Here is a 12,440-nt window from a genome sequence, read left to right on the forward strand (position 1 = left end):
TGACCTGAGCTTGTGACCGGAAGGTCACAAGCTCGGAAGGGCGTGGGTTCAATCCCCCGGACCGGCAGAGATAAAATCTGGGTGGGCAAAGTGAAAAGCAGCTTGCCCCTCCCTCATCACACTGAGGTGCCCTTGAGCAAGGCCCTTAACCCCACCCGCTCCAGTGAGCTGCTCAGTGGCAGCAGATCAGACTGTGTTGTACTGGTCAGCTTCCAGGTGTGAATGTGATCAGGGCGATCCTGAAAAAGAGAGCAATGCTCTCAGTGAACTCCCCCTGAATAATAAAAGTGGAAAAAAATTGTATTTAAGGATATCCACATATTCCTTGTTATCCTCCTTAAATTTGTGCTTGTGGTTCATTTTTAACTTTATTGTAGAAAGTTTCTTATGTTCAGCCATGTTGGCAAGAGCAATTACGTCACAACTCGGCCAATTCGTGCTGCTGCTACAATCCTTGATTTCTCCGACAATCATCCGACATAATAAGATGTTCATGTGGCACTTCCTGGTCGGAGACCGGTTCAGACGGGAAATCTGACACCACTTGAATGCAGGCCTGTCCAGTGTCTTATTAAATGGGAAAGCAGTAGAGTGTCCCTCAGTTTGCTGGTTTATTTGAAGTTATTCTGCCTGGATCATCTTTCTGTATCATCGGAAGCTTCATGCAGGTCCAACAGTCTGCAGGTTTTCATTCCCACCAATCTCTACAGCAGCTCATTCCAGTAACTGGAATAAAAACCTGCAGAATCCACTGCATTAAGGCACTAACCTGTGACAAGAGGATCCTTTAGACTGAATTTCTGTCTGTTGGCCCACAATGCAGCAGACGTAATGTGATGTGATGAAACCACCAGGGAGAGCTGTAACACTGAGGTTTCTCCTCTGACACTTTCCCTCCAGTTAGCTCCTTGTCTGAGATAGATAGATCTGATTATTATACTAAGATCTTATAAACATAAATATAATTCATATTCATATGTCTCACTATTAATATCTTCACTAACCGATCTTTCTAATGGTGTGAATAATAGCTTGCTGCTGCCTAACAGGAAAGTTAACATCACTAACTCACTAACATGAAGCTGTTGCTGGCTGAAATCCAAACGTTCATCTCCTATGTTCAGCAGGAGGATTATTACATCCCTTCTAAAGTTCTGCCGTTCCTTTTGTCCACACCAAAACTGTCTGTATGCCAAAACTGACTTCAGTTTCCAGACACTCAAACCTCCACCCAAAGGTGCTGAGAGCAGCAGCCTTCATGATGTCACCGCTGGGTCTTCACATCGCCAAACTCTTTAAGACACTTTCAAAATGAAGATGGATTCACCAGCATCTGGACTGGAGCGTTCTGATGTCAGATCCACTTCGGTTTAGTTTGTCACCAAACACTGATAGAAATATTTATTTGACTGAATAGATAATGTGATTATTGCTTTTGCTGTGAAATGTGCCAAAATAAGAGCGTCACAACCCTCGCCCCCCAAATCTCACCTAAACCATAAAAGGACAAGTTTTTAAATCATCCATCCATCAAAACCAGTTAAGTTCGTCCAGGCTGGTTAACCAACGTCTCCCACTTTTTGTGCTTCATCCATCAATGAGAATCTCCCAAAACCACAGACAGTGAGACGTAGCAGGTAACAAAAAGCAGAAATGCTCTGCTGCCAAATGTAGAAAATATGGCAGTGTTTACCTTAACTACAGCTTCATTCTAAATCTAAGGATCCATTCGCACCAAGCACGTTTGGACCGGTTCAATCGAACCTCGGTGTGTTTCCTCCTTTAGTCCGGTTTGTTTGGCCAGGTGAGAACAATGCCATGCGTCCTCAGGTGCACACCAAATAACGGCAGCGAGACGCCTGAAAATACGAGTTTCGGTCTGCTTCCAAAAGAACTGTGGTGCGGTTCATTAAAAGTGAGAGCGCAATCGTACCAACTACAGGAAACAACCCCAAAACATTTGGTTTTATGAGTCTGTTCTTGTTCGACCATTGATCCATGTGGTGGATCGGGATGGATACTGACATCTGAGAGTCAGCAGTTCCTCATGCTTGGAAAGCCTAGACTAACAAAATGAACTGAGGGCAAACTGCAGTCTGGACTGATTTATAGTTTTATATTCATGTGTTCTTACCTGGTATAAGACCAGAGAAGGTAAATTGTGGCAAACAGCACAGAGAAGAACATAGGTTAAGTTTCAGATTTGTTTTGACCCTCCTCTCCCCAGCTGCCAAACTCTTGTGAGTCATGTGACTTCTGTTTACAAGCCTTGGTTCACTTGTAAGTGGGCAACGTGAACCTAAATGAACCAAATACAAAAATAGAACAAAGTCAACTTTTCACTGTGGTTTGGGCCAAAGAAGACAAACTATAGGTGTGATCTATAGGTGTCACTGCATCCTAAATCTTTCAGTTCTGCAGTCATCTAGTCGATAGTCTGTTCTGAGCTGCTGCCCAGTGACTGGAAGAGACTGTCCAAACACATGGACATTCGCCCGTCTGTCCCTCCATCCATATTCTTGATGCTCATCTGGATCAGGGTCTTCAGGGTCTTGGTGGCAAAAGGGCCACAGAGAAGCAAGCTCCTCCTCCCAGGCATGCTGGGAGATTTAGTCCCTCCAGCTGATAGAAAAACCTATGGAGGGACAGGGCTTCCTTAACAGGAGCCTGAACCTCCTCAATTGGTTCCTCTCAATGGAGGAGCAGCAGCTCAACTCCAAGCTCCTCCTGGATCACTCAGCTCCTCCTGGATCACTCAGCTCCTCCTGGATCACTCAGCTCCTCACCTCCTTGCCCCTGGTATCTGATCTCATTGTTTTGGTCGGTACTCAGAGCTTGCAGCCATAGGTGAGGGAGGGAACAAAGTAATTCGACAACTTTGACTTTGTGAATCAGCTCTCTCTTCACCACCACAGTCCAATGCGATGCCGCATTACAGAAGCCGCTGGACCTAACCGCCAGAACCTCACGTTCCCTTTTCCCCTCACTGGTGAATCAGACCTGAGAAACCTGAACTCCTCCAGGTAGGGCAGCTCCCTTCCCACCTGGAGGAGACAGACCACCTTATTCTGGGAGAGGAGCCTGGCCTCAGACCTCGTCCCAACAGTATCGTGTCACGAACAGGAGAGGGGATGAGCTTGAGTCGAGTTTGGCCCAGTGGACAAAAGGGTCACCTTGTAATTAAGCTATTGTAACAGAAATTGTAATTCAATTCATAGGAAAAACTCATTCATTTTTTGTTATGTTAAAACATTAGTAGTAAAGCACCAAAGTTTTATTTAAACAAATACAGTGTACGTTTTTTCTACTTCTGTCATGCTTAAAAAGAAACAGTCAAGCTTTGTAGTTGCACTAGTTCTTCTACTAGCTCTTTTCTTTTAGATGTGTTTCTGAAAGCAAAAGCATTTTTGTCTTAACTGTAGTGAAGAGAGGGGAGGTGAAACATCTTGAGCTCCAGAAAACAGGCTCTGTGACTGTTAGGTTAGGATTAGAGTCGGGGCTCAAATTCTCAGGACCGCTTCCAACACTGCATTTTTAGTTTTTAGAAAAATATTATTCCCATCTCATTCACCTCATCTGGAAAAGCTCTGCTGGGAATACAGCAACAGGAAAAACAAGCCATGAAGAAATTGCAAGGGCTTTGTTTTATGATTTGGTTGAGCAGATGGAGCAGTAAGAATTAGTGGTTTCCATAGTAACAGTACTGCAGTAGGAGCTAGTACTGTGGTACTGCAGTAGGAGGTACTGCAGTAGGAGGTAGTACTGTGGTAGAACAGTAGGAGGTAGTACTGTGGTACTGCAGTAGGAGGTACTGCAGTAGGAGGTAGTACTGTGGTAGAACAGTAGGAGGTAGTACTGTGGTACTGCAGTAGGAGGTAGTACTGTGGTACTGCAGTAGGAGGTAGTACTGTGGTACTGCAGTAGGAGGTACTGCAGTAGGAGGTAGTACTGTGGTAGAACAGTAGGAGGTAGTACTGTGGCACTGCAGTAGGAGGTAGTACTGTGGTACTGCAGTAGGCGCTAGTACTGTGGTACTGCAGTAGGAGGTAGTACTGTGGTACTGCAGTAGGCGCTAGTACTGTGGCACTGTGGTAGGAAGTACTGCAGTAGGAGGTAGTACTGTGGTACTGCAGTAGGAGGTAGTACTGTGGTACTGCAGTACTGTGTGTTTCTGCTCTGATTGGATGTGTGCTCTCTCTTCTTCTCTTCTTTCTCGTCACTGTTCCTCCCCTTCCTCTTCTTCTTATTCTCTTCCTTCCTGCCTTTCACAGTTTCTCGTTCACACTGATTCAGTCTGTTTCAGGATTTGATGTAAAAGCTGCTGTCCGCCTGTCTCATAAAATCTGGAGCAGATGAATCCTTTTTAGAGAAAACAGCCAGATTTGCAAATAAGTGTTGTATTTAACCACCTGGGTGCAGCAGGTGGGTGGAGTTCACAGCAGGTCAGATCAGATGGGGTTAATCACAGAAACATCAACTAAATTGGTCTGATTGGTCTCATGTAAATGAATCTCATCATATTGTCCTGTGGTAAACCCTTAACAGTATTATAAATATAAATGTATCCCTGGTTTGTTTTAGAGCTCATGAAGAAACAACCTTGGCCTTTGATGTTTGTTTCAGACTTTATTTATTTCTGTGTTAACCTTCTTAAAACAAAAGTTATTTTAGAAATGTGGATGCAGGAAAGTAAAAATGATCCCATTTGATCCTCAGAGATGAACATGATTTTCTGTTTTTCTGTCTTGCAGTCCCTTCAGTCTGAGTACATTCAGTACTAGAGCTGCAGAGCCATCTTGAACCCGGAGGAAACATTACCCAGAATCCCCCCTGCTGTGTCTGGACCCCCTCTGGTCTGTCGGATGGTAAAAGGGAAGCTAATAAACCAGGTGGTGTTCAGTCGGAGTCTGACTGTCTGATCCGGTTCAGGTCTGTTCTAACTGAAGGAGCCACAGACACTAACAGCTTCTTCACATGTTAATACTGTATGTAAATGTGCTGTATGTAAATATCATGTAGTCCACACACACGTTTGGCTGAAAAAGAGGATATATTTAGATAAAAAGGATTTTATATTTCTGTACTTATTCATGAAAGAAGACTTATTTTTGTTGCATGGATTTTGTTTAAAAAGAAGATATTTTGGTTTTTGATAAGGATCCTGACCATGAATCATATTTACAGTATTTACATTCTGCTCTGTAGGAAACTGATCAATTATTCAACAGGTAGTTCATCTGATTGGTCGAACAGCCATTCGGTCCTGATCGGTCTTTATGGATTATTCGGTTCCTCTGTATCCAGACACCCAGCAGCCTTCATCACCGAACTCTTCATCACCGAAGACTTTTAAACTGAAGACCGGACCGTCTCCATCTGGACTCTACTGTGGACTTTATTATTTTCTATCCAGCTGCATGTTGGAGTTTCCATGACAACGCAGCGGCTGCAGTGAGGAAGAGGATGTTTGTTTTTTATTTTATGGCCTGTAGATTCATACATTTTAAAAACGCTAATGTCCTAATACCAGTGTGACTGAACAGAGCGTGCTGCAGTGTTGGGTCATGCTTCATGCAGAGACAGCCGAGCGACACGACAAGATCATATTTAAGATAATGTTGAGAACGGGTCAAATAGGCTAAACACACCGTACACACACACAATGTGATTATAGACTAAACTTCAATGAAATTTAAATTTAATTAAACGGAATAAACCTGTCTGCCCTCCAGCCGGTTTAAATCCGTCTCACAACAGTCTTTGGAAAATGACCCGGCTGCCTCAATCGTTTATTTGTTTCGGGTTGCGGATCGGTTTCAGGTCGTTGTTTAATGTGTGAAAATGAGTCAGGTGGGTTCAGATATGTTGATGTGACCGGGCGCAGGCTGAAAAGAACACATCACTACGAGCCACGCATGAAGCATGAAACATGAAACATGCAACATGCAGCAGCCTTTAGCATGCAGCACTGCAGGCAGAGATCTACTGCAGACACACAGATGATTTCAGCATCTGTGTTCCAAGTTGACCAACAAAGTTGATCAATGTGCACTTCCTGTCCAAAGGTTGGGGACACCTAGCTTTTGAAACTGTTTAATTAAAAAACGTTTTCTTTGTGGCTTTACACTAACTGAACCGCATTAAAGACAAATTAGGTTTAGTTTGGGGAAAAACATCATGCATGCAAATATTTTTTGTGATAAAACTAAAACAATTAAACTCTGCGTTCATCAAACAAACCTCAGCTGCTTCATGTGAACAGTCAGTTTGTCTCTGCTGAGAGACTCTGAACATGAAGCTGAGTGTCAAGGAAATACATTATAAATGGATTAAATAGAGTATTAGGAAATAGATATTTTATGTTAACAAAAACATTGCAGGCATTTCTTTCCTCACTTCTTCATTGAAAAAGAACAGAAAATTAATAAAATAAATAGTACTGGTAAAATGTAGAAAATGTCGGGTGTCCCCAAACTTTAGACGGGCGGTGTAACAAAAACTCACTGGACTGTTTAAATATTATCAGCTCTGTTTGACTAGAAGCAGATGAACTTTGACCCCGCTGTCAGAGAGCAGCAGTAAGAGAAGGGAAGTTTAACTCTGTGCTGTCCAGCTGTGATGGAGAGACGCTGCTGTAGGTCTCACCAGGTAATGATGGCAGCATTTTATTTCTCTGGACAGTTTATTTTGGTGTTTCCTTCACACTCAGAAACTAAACTACAGGCAGTTTGTTTTTTAACCTTTAATTCTACAGGGTTAAAGTTTTAGATTTGTTTCTTGAACATATGAAAACAGTTTAGAAATGTTTTTAAAGCCTTTTATTGTTTGTGTGTGTTGAGACGAGCCGCTGCCAGCTGTCAGCCTGCTGGACGCTCAGCTGGACGCTCTGCTGGACGCTCAGCTGGACGCTCGGCTGGACGCTCAGCTCAGCTGGACGCTCAGCTGGGACGCTCAGCTGGACGCTCAGCTCAGCTGGACTCTCAGCTGGACGCTCAGCTGGACGCTCAGCTGGGACGCTCAGCTGGACGCTCAGCTGGACGCTCAGCTGGACGCTCAGCTGGGACGCTCGGCTGGACGCTCGGCTGGACGCTCAGCTCAGCTGGACGCTCAGCTGGACGCTCAGCTGGACGCTCAGCTGGACGCTCAGCTGGACGCTCAGCTGGACGCTCAGCTCAGCTGGACGCTCAGCTGGACGCTCAGCTGGACGCTCAGCTGGACGCTCAGCTCAGCTGGACGCTCTGCTGGACGCTCTGCTGGACGCTCAGCTCAGCTGGACGCTCTGCTGGACGCTCAGCTGTCGCCTCTCTACAGTTTAAAGGAATTAAAAAGATTTTTTAAAGTTTTCATGGCAGAGCGAGGAGCGTTACTGCAGACCAGCTGCAGGAGCTTTCATTGATGAAATTATAGTTTAATTGTTTTAGTGTTTTCATCACAGATATTCTCATGTATGATTTCTTTTCTCAAACTAACCATAGTTCATTTTTAATGAGGTTCAGTTATTGTAAACCGACAGAGAAAACATGCAACGGTTTCCAAAGCTCGGTGTCCCACAGTGTTGACAGGCGGTGTGAATGATCTGATCCTGGATCAGCTCGGCAGGCTGCAGATCAGCTGAACTGTTTCCACTCAGATGATTCACCAGCCGATCGGTCTCAAAGCTCTGGACACGACAGGTGCAGGTGGATGATCTTCCTGTCTGTGTTTCTACTGACTGTCTGTCTCCAGGAGGGTTTGTTCAGGAAAAGCTTTTCTAAAGAGACGAGTCTTCTACCTCTTCTGGACGGAGCTGGACGTCCTCCAGCACGTCCTTTTCACATAGCACTGTGTGTAGAAAATCATGTAACATGTTAAGGGTTTACATGTTAAGGGTTTACATGTTAAGGGTTTACATGTTAAGGGTTTACATGTTAAGGGTTTACATGTCATGTTCTCCAGACCTGACCACATTCATGAGTAAACCACAAACCTCCAAATCAAAGTTCCTCAGAGAAATGAAAAGCTGTCTCCAGACTCCAGAGTCTTGGAGCAAAGACCTTATTATCATTATTTTATTATTGATCAGTATTGATTTCTCCACATCTTTTCCACTGCAGCGTTGTATGAAGGGAAATATTCCAGAAGATCGCCTCTGACAGTTTTCCCTTTCAAGAAATATTTCTGTGAAAGTTTCACATCTACTGTGTTAAAATGTTCCGTCACAGTGAACCAATCACAGAGTCCTAAATGACGTGACATCATCAGTGTGTGCCGTCTGTATTTCCTGTGTTGGATAAGAAACTGAACTTGTCAATCCAACATGGAGTCACACTGGCAGGAAGCGTCTCCTTCATGTAAATTGAAACTTTTAAACTTCTGGAACATTTCAGTGTTGGAGGCGACGAGTCAGCAGTTTAATCTTCAGCCCTTTTACTGTAAATTATCCACATGCAGCTGATGAGGCTGTTTTAATTATTGTTGCTTCACTCATGAATGTGATGATCCTGTTATTAATGTGTTGTGTAAGTCCATGAGAATAATGATAGAAAATAACATTTATAGATTTTTTTTTCTTTTCACTGACAGAAGAATCTGTAGGAAGCCTGCAGACTTTCCATATGAGCAATATCAAAAAGAGCAAATAAAGTTCTTATTCTTCTGACATTATTTCCTTTATGTTTCTTATTTTCTACTTGTCACGGTCTGTCATGTGACCTGCAGCCGGTAACCAGGAGAGTCCTGAACCTGAAACAGAGAAGAAGATATTTTCATAAATCAACTCGAGTTTGGAAAGAAAAGGCCCGAAACAGCAGCTGAGCTTCTGTACATGTAAAAAAAAAAACCCACTTTAATAGAAAAATGAACAGAAGTGGAAAATCTTCTAAAGTCCAAAACAAAAAAAACACGAAACGTTCAGGAAGCAACTGACACAACTGACACACAGCACTGTTTCCCCCTGAACAGACTCTTCTTCACGGCCTTCAGAGTTTTAGTGTAAAAACATTTTATTGGTGCCTGAAGAAGAATCTGTTCAGGTTTATTGTTTATTGTTTTATTTAGGATCCCCATTAGTTATTACCGCAGTAGCAACTATTCTTCCTGGGGTCCACACAGAAGACAAGACAAGACATTCAAACATCACATAATGGACAATCCACAATATCAACAAAATAAATTAAAAGAAAAATAAGAGAAAGAAAAATAGTTCTCTCATTCATAATGTCACCTCAACAGTAAATGGTGAAACATAGTTAAAATAAATAATAGAATAAGTAAACTAGGTATATATCAGTATATATATAACTGCCCAGTACTACTAGTGCACAGTGAAGCATTACCTAAGTTAACACCACAAATATAATCAGCCTTCACATACAGAATGCATATGCATATATATATATATATGCATTCTGCACATATGCAGCCTAAACTGATTTCTTTCTGAATGATTGCTGTTCATTTCTTTTTAAAACTGATCTTACTAGTGATCTGGGTCAAATGCAGTGAGTATCTCAGGAACACCTGGAGGGAATTTCATTACATCGGCACAAATGTCCACTTGTCTCAATTCAATTCAATTCAAGCTGCTTTATTGGCATGAAATACAAAAGTTCATATTGCCAAAGCAAAGTCAACAAATTCAAATAACAGTAATCAAACTTAAATATACAATTGATATGTCAACAAATATACAACAATTAACAGTCGATCAATTTCTCTAAATATGTGACAGTGTCAGTGTGTCTCCTGTCTGAGACAGAGACAGGCTGAGACTTTGGACTCAAGGATGAACTGATTACAATTTGGTGGTCAAAGGTCAAAGGTCAAGGTCACTGTGACCTCACAAAAGACGTTTTTGGCCATAACTCAAGAATTCATATGCTAATTATGACAAAATTTCACACAAATGTCTAATAGAATAAAATGATGAAGTGATGACATTTTATATCCAAAAGTTCAAAGGTCAACTTCACTGTGACATCATAATGTTTTGCTTACCACTGTAGCTGAGAAAACCATCTTGGGTCATTCTGCAAAAACGGTGGAAGTGCTGTCACTTACTTTTGCAGACACCAAAATCCTTTAAGTTGACCTAATAATCACATTAATTATATATGTTCAATAAATAAAGACTGTCCTTGCAATGATAAAACAAAGTTTATTGGCGGAGGCATACAGCCAGGAGGCGGATATTTCTAGTTTCTCATAAATGTCATAAAACAAAAGGTGAGGAAATGAATCCAAACTCGAACAGAGGAGAGTCTGGATGTTTCTGTCAGGAGGGGAAAGTGAAGCTCGTCACATGACTCCACATCTCCCTGCGGTCCGGTCTTATCTGCTCCCACAGAACACACTGATGAATGCAACGCTCCCATTCTTCACACCGATCAATAACAGATCAATCAGAGGTCGTGCAGGGTGTGAGCGTCCAAAAACCTTTCAGTCCGTTAACGTCACACGCCGGATCAATCAGTCAGGTCAAAGATTCAAGAAAACTTGTTCAATGTTCTGCAGATTCCTGTTTGCTGGCCTGAAGAGGGCGCTGTCGCTCTGGAGAGAGAGAGAGAGAGAGAGAGAGAGAGAGAGAGAGGGAGAGAGAGGGAGGAAGAGAGGCACAGAGGGAGAGAGAGAGAGAGAGAGAGAGGGAGAGAGAGAGGCACAGAGGGAGAGACAGAGAGAGAGAGGGTCAGAGGGAGAGAGGGAGAGAGAGAAATAGAGAGAGAGAAAGAAACAGAAAGAGAAACAGAGAGAGAGGCACAGAGGGAGAGAGAGAGGCACACAGAGAAAGAGAGAAACAGAGAGAGAAAGAGAGAGAGGCAGACAGAGAGAGGGATCAGAGGGAGAGAGAGAGAGAAACAGAGAGAGAAACAGACAGAGAGAGAGAGAGGCAGACAGAGAGAGGCACACAGAGGGAGAGAGAGAGAGAAACAGACAGAGAGAGAGAGAGAGAGAGGCAGACAGAGAGAGAGAGAGAGAGAGGCAGACAGAGAGAGGCACACAGAGGGAGAGAGAGAGAGAAACAGAGAGAGAGGCAGACAGAGAGAGGCACACAGAGGGAGAGAGAGAGAGAAACAGAGAGAGAGGCAGACAGAGAGAGAAAGAGAGAGAGGCAGACAGAGAGAGAGATCAGAGGGAGACTGGGCTCTCTGGTCACGGAGCGGAGCTGAACTGTCAGACAAAGGAGCCGCTCTGCTCTTCTTCTTCTTCTTCTTCTTCTTCTTCTTCTTCTCTGGAATAATCGTAGAGAGATGGCTGCACCGGTGTGGAGGATCTGTGCTGAGCTGCAGACAGGTGAGCCGGTCTGTCACTTTATCAGCTGCCATTGTTCTCTCTGCTGTTTGGGATATGTATTGATCTGCTTTATTTATTGGTATTCAGTGAATCAATCAAAATACTTTACTGATCCCTCAGAGGGAAACGAAGGCAGTGAGTTCAAAAACAAGAGAGCAAAATATATAATCACTCATACACATGAAGACGAGAAGAAAACAAGAGAATATAGACAGATACAAAATAAAGATATAAAAAAAACAACGGCTAGGCCACAATATAATAAATACTATTCATGTGTGTTGTTTATTAGTGTTAATGTGTTGTTTATTAGTATGAATGTGTTGTTTATTAGTATGAATGTGTTGTTTATTAGTATGAATGTGTTGTTTATTAGTGTTAATGTGTTGTTTATTAGTATGAATGTGCTGTTTATTAGTATGAATGTGTTGTTTATTAGTGTTAATGTGCTGTTTATTAGTGTTAATGTGTTGTTTATTAGTATGAATGTGTTGTTTATTAGTATGAATGTTGTTTATTAGTGTTAATGTGCTGTTTATTAGTATGAATGTGTTGTTTATTAGTATGAATGTGTTGTTTATTTGTGTTAATGTGTTGTTTATTAGTATGAATGTGTTGTTTATTAGTGTAAATGTGTTGTTTACTAGTGTTAATGTGTTGTTTATTAGTGTTAATGTGTTGTTTATTAGTATGAATGTGCTGTTTATTACTGTTAATGTGTTGTTTATTAGTGTGAATGTGCTGTTTATTAGTGTTAATGTGTTGTTTATTAGTATGAATGTGTTGTTTATTAGTATGAATGTGTTGTTTATTAGTGTTAATGTGCTGTTTATTAGTGTTAATGTGTTGTTTATTAGTATGAATGTGCTGTTTATTAGTGTTAATGTGGTGTTTATTAGTATGAATGTGTTGTTTATTAGTGTTAATGTGTTGTTTATTAGTATGACTGTGCTGTTTATTAGTGTTAATGTGGTGTTTATTAGTATGAATGTGCTGTTTATTAGTGTTAATGTGTTGTTTATTAGTATGAATGTGTTGTTTATTAGTATGAATGTGTTGTTTATTAGTGTTAATGTGCTGTTTATTAGTGTTAATGTGTTGTTTATTAGTATGAATGTGCTGTTTATTAGTGTTAATGTGTTGTTTATTAGTATGAATGTGTTGTTTATTAG

General features: G+C 41.7%; 1 pseudogene; it reads left to right on the forward strand.

Moving 5' to 3' along the window:
* Positions 1–5,833, forward strand: part of LOC139640023 (dual specificity protein phosphatase CDC14AB-like) — a 22,682-nt pseudogene extending 16,849 nt beyond the window's left edge.
* Positions 5,834–12,440: the final 6,607 nt, after the last annotated feature.

This window comes from Centroberyx affinis, unplaced genomic scaffold, assembly GCF_046629955.1.
Source record: "Centroberyx affinis isolate AG114_WGS23_722 - 3 ecotype Tasmania unplaced genomic scaffold, CSIRO-AGI_Caff_v1 ptg008180l_1, whole genome shotgun sequence".
NCBI lineage: Eukaryota > Metazoa > Chordata > Actinopteri > Beryciformes > Berycidae > Centroberyx > Centroberyx affinis.